Source organism: Larus michahellis, chromosome Z, assembly GCF_964199755.1.
Source record: "Larus michahellis chromosome Z, bLarMic1.1, whole genome shotgun sequence".
In the NCBI taxonomy this organism is placed as follows: domain Eukaryota; kingdom Metazoa; phylum Chordata; class Aves; order Charadriiformes; family Laridae; genus Larus; species Larus michahellis.
In genome coordinates this window covers 45276382-45287925 of record NC_133930.1, presented here as the reverse complement: position 1 = coordinate 45287925, position 11544 = coordinate 45276382, and positions in this window count along the sequence as shown.

The following is an 11544-nucleotide window of genomic DNA, read 5'->3' as shown; positions in this document are numbered from 1 at the left end:
CATGTGGCAAATGAAACAGGCGTCCGCATGCCTTACTGTTTTCTTCTAACTAGCGCACTGATCTAATGCTTTCACTTTGAGCGGGCCTTACTCCAAGGCTTGTTCCTGCAGCCCTCACACAGCTACACGCCTGCAGAAGTTTGCTTGAGGAAGGCCTCGAGATTTAGCTATGTGTGTTTTGTCTTGTTGCCAGGAAATATTATCCTTTTAATTAGCAGGTCCATTTCTTTGATAAGTGTTTAAGTGGCTTCACTGCAATTTCATCTCTTCAGTTGTCATCCAGCACCTGGGAGGTAAGGAAAAGGGAAGCCAGCACTGAATTTTTCCATCATTTCTACAGAGGGATATTTCTGAGACACTGTACTCGTGTGTGTGGGCGGATGGATGGATAGACAGACGGAAAAGGGAGTTTCCTTTATGGGATTCCAATAATTGGTATGTGGTTTACATTCCATTCATCTGAAGGACTCTGATTTTAATCAGAAACAGGCTTGGGCTACTAAACTACCCCCAGTGTTCAAAACATGCCCTCGCTTTCAGCCAGTGACTTTTCTCACATGCATCTTTTCTTTGACACCCACAGGCCCCAAAGAGTAATGTGGTCGTTTACCACCAAGAACTCAGTGTCAGGTCCTATAATAGGAGCTGGTTCAGAGCCCTCTTCCAGGCAGAGGTTTTCTGATTGCTAGCTTCACAAGCAGAAGCACTTACTTTACAGTGCGGTATTTGAAATTGGCATTGATTTCTCGAAGAGGGTTTTGGTTTTGTTTTTTGTTTTTTTTCCTAGGCTCATCCAACTCTGGGAAAGCCTTGTCTGGACAGCGTCGTGGAGGTCTGGCAGCTCAGCTTGGTCTTAGTAGCCAGACGCTAATGCAGACAACTGCCAAGAAAAGCCCCATATTCAGCAGCTGGTCTTGCCGCTGTGCATTAAGCGCAAATAAATGAGGGGCTAACACCTTGTCCAGAAGTAGTTAGACTAAATAAACAACAACACAAGATAAATTTCAGCTTTGGAGCTGGTGAAAATGTGGAGAACTTCAACATCAACTGTTGTCATTCAAGGGCACGGAAAACATACAATGACTTCTGTAGCGCATTGGTATGCTATTATTCAGAACTCTCTCTGGACCTGTGATAGGCCTGTAGTAAACCCTAAAAATGTCTTCAAATCCCACCTTTCCCTATCAGCTGAGTTGTTCTGCTGTCCAGATTTGTTTACCCTTAACTTTTAATTACACATGCCCCAACACATTTATCTTTTCTGGTCCTACGTTGACGAAGCTGTCTAGATTGTATCTGCACACAGTTTGGAGATTTCCATACCATTCTTGACCACACGAAGTGCTTCATGTCACAACCCCCTCCAGTGCTCACTGATTGGGCAGGCCTGCCAACCAGCCCAGTGGAAGATCAGCTGCAGGATGCTACACAATCTCAGAAAGGAAGAACTGTTTTGCAGCTCGGGTCTACAGCAGCGTGAGCCCATCACAGACTTTTTGTATGCACTGTTTACCTGCCTCACACCTCAGTTTCCCCACGGGGAGAAGGTAACTACAGACAGATGCAGAAGTGACATCAAAGTGAAGGCTAAACCAACCCTCTCATTCCCACGTGGAAGATGTGATGGGGGAGGTCTGTGGCCCTGGGCAATGGACACAGACAAGAACTGCAGCGTCACCAGTTCTTTCTGGCTCTGTGCACGCTGCAAAGACATCATGCAACATGGCTTTGGCAATTCATCAGTCTTCAGCCTGCCACTGGGCAATCAGGAATTGCTAATATCATGAAGGAAGAAAAACCATCAAATACCTTTTCCTTCTCCCTTGTGATTCAACAGCCTCTTGGCAATGTGCATATCTCCACTATTTATTCAGAATGTGACACCCTTTGGGACCCAATTTAACATTAGTACTGGCAGATGAGACTTATTCGAACTTGCATTTTGGGTTGAAAAGGACTCAGGAAAATCTTTCTCCTTCAACCCAACATTTTCCTCTCTCATTCCTCACAATGAAGCAGGAACCTCTCTCCTCAGGCGAAGGCCTGTAGCCCTGCATTCTGCTGGACCTCTGAGAGGTGTGGGTCCATCCTGTGCTACCTAGAGGTAGATACATGTCACTGGATGCCTTAACTGAGTTACATTACCGTGTTTTGTCCTGATCTCTCAGACTCCAAGATCTCTGTCTGAGATTCACTTTGAAAGAGATTGTCATCTTGATTTAGCTCAGAGCAATAATGAAGTTAATCCTGTAAATACATGGGTCAGACAACTGTGGTGTTGGCTACATTGCTAATTTAGAGTAAATCTATCAAGATCAATGATATTCTGATCACTCTGTAACAGATTGAAAACAGAATTTGGAGTATTCAACCCTGTTCTGGCCAAATAATTTCAATTAGATGAATAGTAACATTTTGTAAGGCTCCCTGGTGCTGTCCTGTCATTTCGGTTTCACCCACCCACAGTTGCTGGTTTGGTTCGTTAGCATCCTGACTGCATTCTGGGATTTTTTGTTGTTTGGGGTTTTGTTGTTGGTTTGTTTGTTTTGGTTTGGTTTGGTTTTTTTGCCATGAAATAAACCATCATTTATTTTGGATGCTGAGATTTAGCACAGAGCTAGCACTTACTACTCCAGCTTTGCTGCTGGACACCCATGGTTTTCCAGGTACTTATGTTGGACACCAAAACAGCTTGATACAAGGAGTCTTTGGATTCATCTTTTTGGGGGTGACTATAATGAGTTTGCACTACTTTTGATTAAAGGAAGGTGCAATGCTGAATAAACTATGACCAGCACACCACAGGGGACTCCCAGCAGCACAGTCAGTCCATTTAATCATTTCCCAGTGTTCTCCGTGGGCTGATCAGACGGCACCTTCACACACAAGAGCTATAATCCAGTCTTTAATGTTAATTAAGGTGTGACTGCTTAAACCGGCATTTTTTTCCCTTCTCTTCCCTTGGCTGGCCACAACTGTTCAAGTGTTGCTGGAGGTTATTCTGTTTAAGTATTAAAAAATGCTTAGCTAAATAGGTTAGCTTATTTGCTTTTGCTGATAGTACCAGTCCACCCACAGAGCCCTTTCAAATCTTTTCAGTGTTTTGGAAAGTGGATAAGGGACTTATTCAGTGACGTGCAAGTTTTGCCTGAGCCAGGAATGAAGCGTGCATTTCATGAAATGAGAAATCACCTCAGACCACACACAGTGCAATTTCTGAACTCCAGCTCGCGCTCTCTTCCCCTCGTCCCCGCGCACACATACACACACTCCTGTTAAAAAACAAGATGATGACTGACATCCCTAAATCCTTTAAGCATTCTTCTATGGCTAACAGCAGAGGGAGGTTTTCAGGGCTTAGGTGGCTTATTATTAGCAACAAGCTGATGAAAAAATGTATTACTACAGTATGCGCATGCCAAAGAGAAATAGCGAAAAGCCTATGCCATCTAAACACAGCTTTCAGGAGGAGAAACTGCTGATGCAAACATATTAAAGCTATTTTTACTGCACAAGGAGATGAGGAAAAGCCCTCCCCACAATTTTCATAAAGAATAATGTTGGTTCTGTCACTCCTTGTTTAGTTAAGCTAAAATTAGTGAGTGTTTCAAATATTATTTTCCATTATAATCCAGTGAAGTAAAACAGACAGATAAGTTTATTGCACATAAAAAACTCACATCCTTTCCTCTCCCAAGCATAGGAACTATGCCGCATGGCTGGTGAGAACAAACTACACACGGAATAGGCAAAGGGCAAACTTTTCCACAGCTGTTACTCCACTGCTTCCATATCATCTCCAGAGCTTAATTCTCTCAGCCTTGCAGCAGTTGAGTACACTTAAGCACTGAGACTTTAGCCAAACCCCTGCTCAACTCTCCTTAAATACTTCCTTTACACTGGTCTAAGAGAAGAGGCTTCATTTTGTTCTACTGGTAAGGAGTTCTCCTGCATTACAATTGTACCATGTCTGCTGAACTGCCCCTGCAGAGCTAAAAATGAACAAGCAAAAATTGGCTTCTGTACCTCATTTTTTGCTTTGTACTTGATGGGTAATATCATTGTTCAACTGAGCCATTGGTATCTACCTCCATCATCTTGAATATTCTGTATCTGCTTATGCATACAAGTGCACATCTATACTTGTATTACATGCACTGCTGTTACTTCCACCAATAGTTATGCTTGCTTAACACTTTCCATTATAGGACCCTGCTTTCAGTTGTTTATAACTTTGCCAAACTCTAAGTGCTCAAGCTGAAATTTTCCATGCTGAGTGTCTGTGTCAGACTGAATTTTTCTGGTAAGTTTCAACTAAAATAGTACAGCTGTTCTGAAAACAGGGTTAAAGGGGACCAATCTCCCTTTTCCCCATGTTTTTCTTACAGCCATTTCACTGAAAATTTATTTTGTCTGCGTGCTTTGGGAAAGATATTGAGGGAGGGAAAGGGGGTTACCCTACTGTGAGGGATCAAACTGTCAGGGTCATGCCATGTACTAGCCTTCTGAAAATATGGCAGATTTTAGCCACGTTATAAAGTTCTAAAAACTGGGTCTTGTACATGCTCCGTGTAAGTCTCCTAGAGAGTAACACCATTATTTTCATTCAGAAAATGAAATAGAAGATGACCTCGCGCACCTCCTCCGTGTCCATCACCAGACTGCGTGTGCATCCTTCCTACAGATCATCTGAGCAGCCTCCCAATTACAAAAGGATCTACAGGACAGTCTGGGACCTTCCATGCAATTTCTAGTTCTGGCCCCCAGGAGCTGCTGTGGCACCAGAACTGAGAGCTGAGACATTCTGCCTGTTGTACTATCAACACCCGTTGATGGTGCCCACGCAGTACACTTGAGGAAACTGGTTAGCTTGGAAACAAGCTGAAGAGCTTGGGGTAACAAGAAAGAAATGGAAAAGCAGAGCAGACTCCAAGAGACAGATGCAACAGGAGACCAGAACAGCCAGAGCATAATGATCCATTGTGCTAAATACACACTCTCCCCATACTGTAGAATGGAACCAAGAATTCACAAATGCCAGTGCCTTTTTGTTTTCAACTAGTTTCTGGGACATCTACTAGCAACTACATCTTTTCTTCCCCTAACTGGTTGGTCCACAGAAGACACTGTAACCTACTGGTTCCTGCTATTAGCCACTCCAATCGGTCAAGTAACAGAAATCGTGATTCTAAATGTTGAAGATAATCCACGTGGGAATCCGTCACTTCCGTGTAGCAGAATTCCTTCTCTTTGTGGTTTTATATTAAAGTTTTCAAAACACACACTGTCAAAACTGCACTAGAAATATTAAAGTTACAAAAACACTCAAAAGTTAGAAAATGCCAGTATTAAAAATGCTTATGCAAACTGGTATAAATGCGTTATGGTATAGTCTTTAACTGTATGCTCATTGATACTAACTTTTTCCCAAGGATATCGCCCCTCTTCTCTGTAGAGGACACCATGATTATAGAAAGATCCCTTTATTTCTTTGCCTTTCCGACTTGCAGTTTTTCTTGATGACTGTCCCAGCACAAACCCGAGACTGAAGAAATTCCAGGTTGCACCTCTAGACCAGCAGCAGCCTCTGCAGCTGTGAAGAAGCCACAGCTATACAGTGGCTGCCATCTCAACTCACCCAAACCAAACTACTGGGTAGCTGTAATGTTTTGTAGTTAATTCCCGGTTCCCTGCCTGAACAAAAACAAAAGGTAAAGCCAGACACATATCACAGACTTCATGTCTGTTACCCTGTAATCCTGCAAGGCTAAAAATGGAAGTTCTCTGCCACTGGGAGGAACAGACTCGCTGCAGCTTCCCAGCGGTTCTGAACACCCACTTCTCGCCTCTGAAGGAATGAAACAACTAAAGATAAACCGATGACATGCTTAAACTACAGTAACTCAATTACAGAGGGTTTTATTGCTCGCTCCGAGTCTAAAACACAAAGTCTTCTATTAAGATGACTCTTGGGATTTCCATGGTGAGGAAAGTAAAATAAAAATGTCTCATTCTATTTTTTTTAAACTCCCTTAAACTTTCTAAAATTATTTTCTTACCGTGATTTTTTTTTCAGACACATCATTCTCAAGTCTACCAGGGGACAGCTGTCTCTTCTCATGGCAGAGGCTAAGACTTCACATATGAGATGAAAACCTGTAACCACGCTGAACCTACTACCATGGTCTAAATACTTAACCATGCAGAGAAAAAAATGCAGCATTGCAAAAACACCTAAAGTTTTACCTTTCTTGGGATAAGGCTGGCAGTTTGACTTTCTGGACATCAGGGTCTCGAGGTGCAAACAGGTTCCGTGTCTTTGGCTTTTTCAGTCACTAGCTAGGATATTCCTCCTTTTACTGGTATTCACAAATGCTAATATGTAGAGTGCCTGAACCAAAGGGTAAAGGAAAAGATTAAAAAAACAACTTTAAACAGCTTCCCTCACTATTACTGAGGATTTTAACCTTTCCATTACATAAGCAATAGCAAGCCCAACATTTCCCTCTAAGTGTCTTCCTACTCTTTCTGTCTCTTTCAGTGAACTAGAATTTATGAAGAGAATCCTTCATACATATCCAGAAAAGTTTCAAGAGAAATACCACAGTCTAGGCCAAGTGCATTTTCCTACATTTTTTTCTTCCTTGTTCATGTGTATAGCTTACAAAGAATCAGAGATATGAATGCTACTGAACTCAGGTATTTGTTATGGGTGCAAGTTATGATTTTTCAGTGTTTTCTTAGCAGCCTAAGGTTTTTGAGTTTGAAGCAAAGTGCCATAAGATGGTGAATCACCCAGTAACAACAGTTTGATAGAACCACAAAATTATTTTATGTTCCCAAGGTTCAAACAACAGTATGTAGGTAAAATACCTATTATTTGTTTTGCCACAGGCCTAAAATATGCATTTCATACAATCATATTTTCTCTCCATGTATGTTAGAAGTAGATTATATTGTATAGATAATCTACAATATAATTGTAGTTTATACTACACATATCTATACGCAGAATATAAATACAATTTATTTTATAGATAGTATAATATATTATCTACCTCTAATGATCAGGGCATGTAGTATTGTAAAGTAATAATGTCCATTACAAGGTAACTTAGATTCCAATTTTGTCAAATACTGCATGTAGTGACATGTCAGAAGCAGAACAGAACTTCAACATTTGATTAAAGAGAAGGTATTCCTTGATAGTCCCTCCAAGTATAAGACTCTTAAATTGGAAGTAGTGTATTGTAATCTAGCAATATATATAACTGCAACTATGAAACAGTGGGGGACAGAGAGGCAAGAGGAGCCTGAATTACTCTAGCTATGCTAGTACAAAGTCTATATCTAGAAGGACCAAGCCAAGTTCACATCCGAATCTACTGCAGAGGTGATAAGACCAAAGCACAGAAGAGAAATTTTAAGAAATCAGCTTTCTCCAAGGTACTTAAATTATGTTGCCAATTGGACCACAGTGTGAATTTGTTTTCTTTGCCATTGAATTGTAAACCAGAACAACTAGAAACTGCGCTGGAACTTCCACTGCAGCCTGAATCATGGAGAGGACAGTGCTGCCGACAGTTGTGAGCATTTGCCTCCAACAATACAAATAGACATCTGGTATTTGTTTTTCAAGTAATGTGCACAGAATGATTTTCAGGGTGATATAGGAGATTATCTTTACATAAGTGTTTACTTGATGGAAACAACTTAATATCAAACCATAGAGGAATAAAATCCCTTTAGTGTAAACAGTTCTGTTGAAGTAAAACACAGATTCATTCTGAGTTGAGCTGGTATTCGTTTAGCATCTGAGCTACGCCCACTGCTTTGCCGTTGTCTTTAATGGGTGCAGTGTTAGGCATTGCTAATGTTGACATCAAATACACTATCAATGTTCAGCCATTGGAACTTGCTACAATAGACTGGTGCAAATTCTAATATAATTATGCTGTGTTTGTGCATTTTCAGAAAACAATGCTTTTAGCGCAGCAGGTCTGCTCGTTCTCCAGTTTGTGTAAATTATGTGTGCAATCCCAATTCAGTCATACAGCATGTAGACACACAGACACAAAGTCAAGTTCTGACCACTCGTTTCCATCCTCTCAGCTCAAACAAAACTCAAAGAATAATTGAGATAACCTGTCCTCAAGAATCATGCACGTGCAACACACCTACATTCAATTACTTCTTTCATTTTAGAGCACAATCTTAACTTGGTCTTTGAAAAAGAAAATTCAGCTTATTGTATGCGTACTAAAAGCATGTAAGGAGTGGGATTAGCAAAACCTCCACCTTGGATTTCCGGAGGGCGGACTTTGGCCTGTTCAGAACACTGGTTGAGAGAGTCCCTTGGGAAACAGTCCTGAAGGGCAAAGGGGTCCAGGAAGGCTGGACGCTCTTCAAGAAGGAAATCTTGAAGGCCCAGGAGCAGGCTGTCCCCAAGTGTCGCAAGTCTAAAGGGCGGGGAAAATAGCCAGTCTGGATGAACAAGGAACTTCTGATGGGACTTAGGAATAAAAGGAGGGTTTACCACCTTTGGAAGAAGGGACAGGCAACTCAGGAGGAGTACGGAGATCTCCTTAGGTTATACAGAGAGAAGATTAGGAAGGCAAAAACCCAGCTGGAGCTCAACTTAGCCACTAACTTTAAGGACAACAAAAAAAGTTTTTATAAATACATCAACAAAAAGAGAGTCAGGGAGAATCTCCATCCCTTACTGGATGCGAGGGGAATGTTGCAACCAAGGACGAGAAAAAGGCTGAGATACTTAATGCCTACTTTGCCTCCGTCTTCAATAGTCAGACCAGCTATCCCCAGCCTCCTGAGCTGGAAGATAAGGATGGAGAGCAGAACAACCCACCCATAATCCAGAAGGAAGTAGTCAATGATCTTGCTTCTGCACCTAGACACACATAAGTCTATGGGACCAGATGGGATTCACCCACAAGTACTCAGGGAGCTGGCGGGAGAGCTCACCAAGCCCCTCTCCATCATTTATCAACAATCTTGGTCAACAGGGGAGGTACCAGATGACTGGAGGGTGGCTAATGTGACGCCCATCTACAAGAAAGGTCGGAAGGAGGATCTGGGGAACTACAGGCCTGTCAGCCTGACCTCAATACCAGGAAAGATCATGGAGAGGATCATATTGAGTGAGCTCTCACAGCAAGTGCAGGGCAGCCAAGGGATCAGGGACAGCCAGCATGGCTTTAGGAAAGGGAGGTCCTGCTTAACCAACCTGATCTCTTTCTATGACCACGTGACCCGCCTTCTGGATGCAGGGAAGGCTGCGGACGTTGTCTATCTGGACTTTGGTAAGACCTTTGACACCATCCCCCACAGCATTCTCCTGGAGAAGCTGGCGAATCATGGCATAGACAAGTGTACTCTTCGCTGGGTTAAAAACTGGCTGGACGGCCATGCCCAAAGAGTTGTGATTAATGGGGTGAAATCCTCTTGGCGGCTGGTCACCAGTGGTGTCCCTCAGGGCTCAGTTTTGGGGCCAGTTTTGTTTAATATCTTTATCAACGATCTGGATGGGGGGATTGAGTGCACCCTCAGTAAGTTTGCAGATGACACCAAGCTAGGTGGGAGTGTTGATCTGCTTGAGGGTAGGAAGGCTCTACAGAGGGACCTGGACAGGCTGGATCGATGGGCCAAGGCCAACTGTATGAGGTTTAATAAGGCCAAGTGCCGGGTCCTGCATTTCGGTCACAACAACCCCAAGCAACGCTACAGGCTTGGGGAAGAGTGACTAGAAAGCTGTCCGGCAGAAAAGGACCTGGGGGTGCTGGTGGACGGCCAGCTTAACATGAGCCAGCAGTGTGCCCAGGTGGCCAAGAAGGCCAAGAGCATTCTGGCTTGTATCAGGAATAGCGTGGCCAGCAGGAGCAGGGAAGTGATCGTGCCTCTGTACTGGGCACTGGTGAGGCCTCACCTCGAGTACTGTGTTCAGTTCTGGGCCTCACTGTACAAGAAGGTCATTGAAGTGCTGGAATGTGTCCAGAGGAGAGCTACCAGGCTGGTGAGGGGTCTGGAGACCACGTCATGTGAGGAGAGGCTGAGGGAGCTGGACATGTTTAGCTTGGAGAAGAGGAGGCTGAGGGCAGACCTCATTGCCCTCTACAACTACCTGAAAGGAAACTGTAGAGAGATGGGTGTTGGCCTCTTCTCCCAGGTGAATAATGACAGGACCAGAGGAAATGGTCTGAAGCTGCGGCAGGGGAGGTTTAGATTAGATATTAGGAAGAATTACTTTACTGAAAGAGTGGTCAGGCACTGGAACGTCCTGCCCAGGGAGGTGGTTGAGTCACCATCCCTAGAGGTGTTTAAGAAACATCTAGATTTGGCACTTCAGGGCATGCCCTAGTAGCAGAGCTTGCAGGGGTTGTTTTGTGTGTGTATGCTCAAAGGTCCTTTCCAGCCATGAAGATTCTATGATTCTATAATAAACAAAGGTTAAGATGCCAAGCAAACAACTCTGAAGCTCTCCAATCATTTTGTTTAGACATACTTTCCTTCTCTTTCAGATTTAGCTGGCAGAGTCACACATGAGATGCAGATTCATATAGCATCACAAAGATCCTCCTATGGTCCACATGCGATCTATAGGAAAAGAAGCATTGATCTTAAATGCTATGAATCACTCTTACCTCCCTTATCTGCACATCTAGACACCCAGTTTACATTGCAGAAACTGAATTTTCTGAGTTACCTTAAGCCAGTTATCTACTTTTCAGGTGCCTTAATCAGGAATGTACATGCTGTCATGACGTCTACTTAGATAATTACTCTTTTTCTATAGGATGCACCATTCAAGATGTACTGAATTGTGGAATGTGCAAATGCAAGGACAGAGAGTTTTCATAAGAATATTACCTCACTTGTTGCATAAGCTGGAAGGTATGCAGTGAATAAAACATGCAGGGCACTGAAGGAACAGAAAAATACCTAGCAGCAAAGTCAGTTAAATGCTTCCTTGGAAGAGAACCCTCTCCTCCTTCTGCTGTTAAGATTCTTAAGCAAGTAACTTACACCATCTTTTTTTCATACCTAGTAACTGTATTCTCCTCTTTGAAGTATCCAGCGATACTTCGACTATGCTGTTACCAATTTCTCTTCCCTCCTAGTAATGCTGTTTCACTCACTGCGCTAAAGCCATAGCACTGGCATCAGCCTGCCTTTCAATGATCCAAGTCATGACCTGCTAAAGATGAGCAAATACATCCTTTCAAACTGTCTTATCATGTTCACAAGATGTTTGTATGCACACCCTGACTTTCTTAAACATATTCATTATCTGAAATTATTCATTCTCCCTCTCCCAGACCAAATATGAAATCTGTGTACCACATGGCTACTCCCAAATCTAGTTATAAGCATAGCTCCAGTTTGCAAAACATGCTTAAGATCCGAACTATACCGCAAATCAGACCCAGGACACACACAGTGTTTTTAACTAGGTCTGGTGACAGTTTTGTAAACAGGTTGCTGACAGAGCTGCATTTGTTAGCATAAGCAGGGTCAGATTTCTTGCTA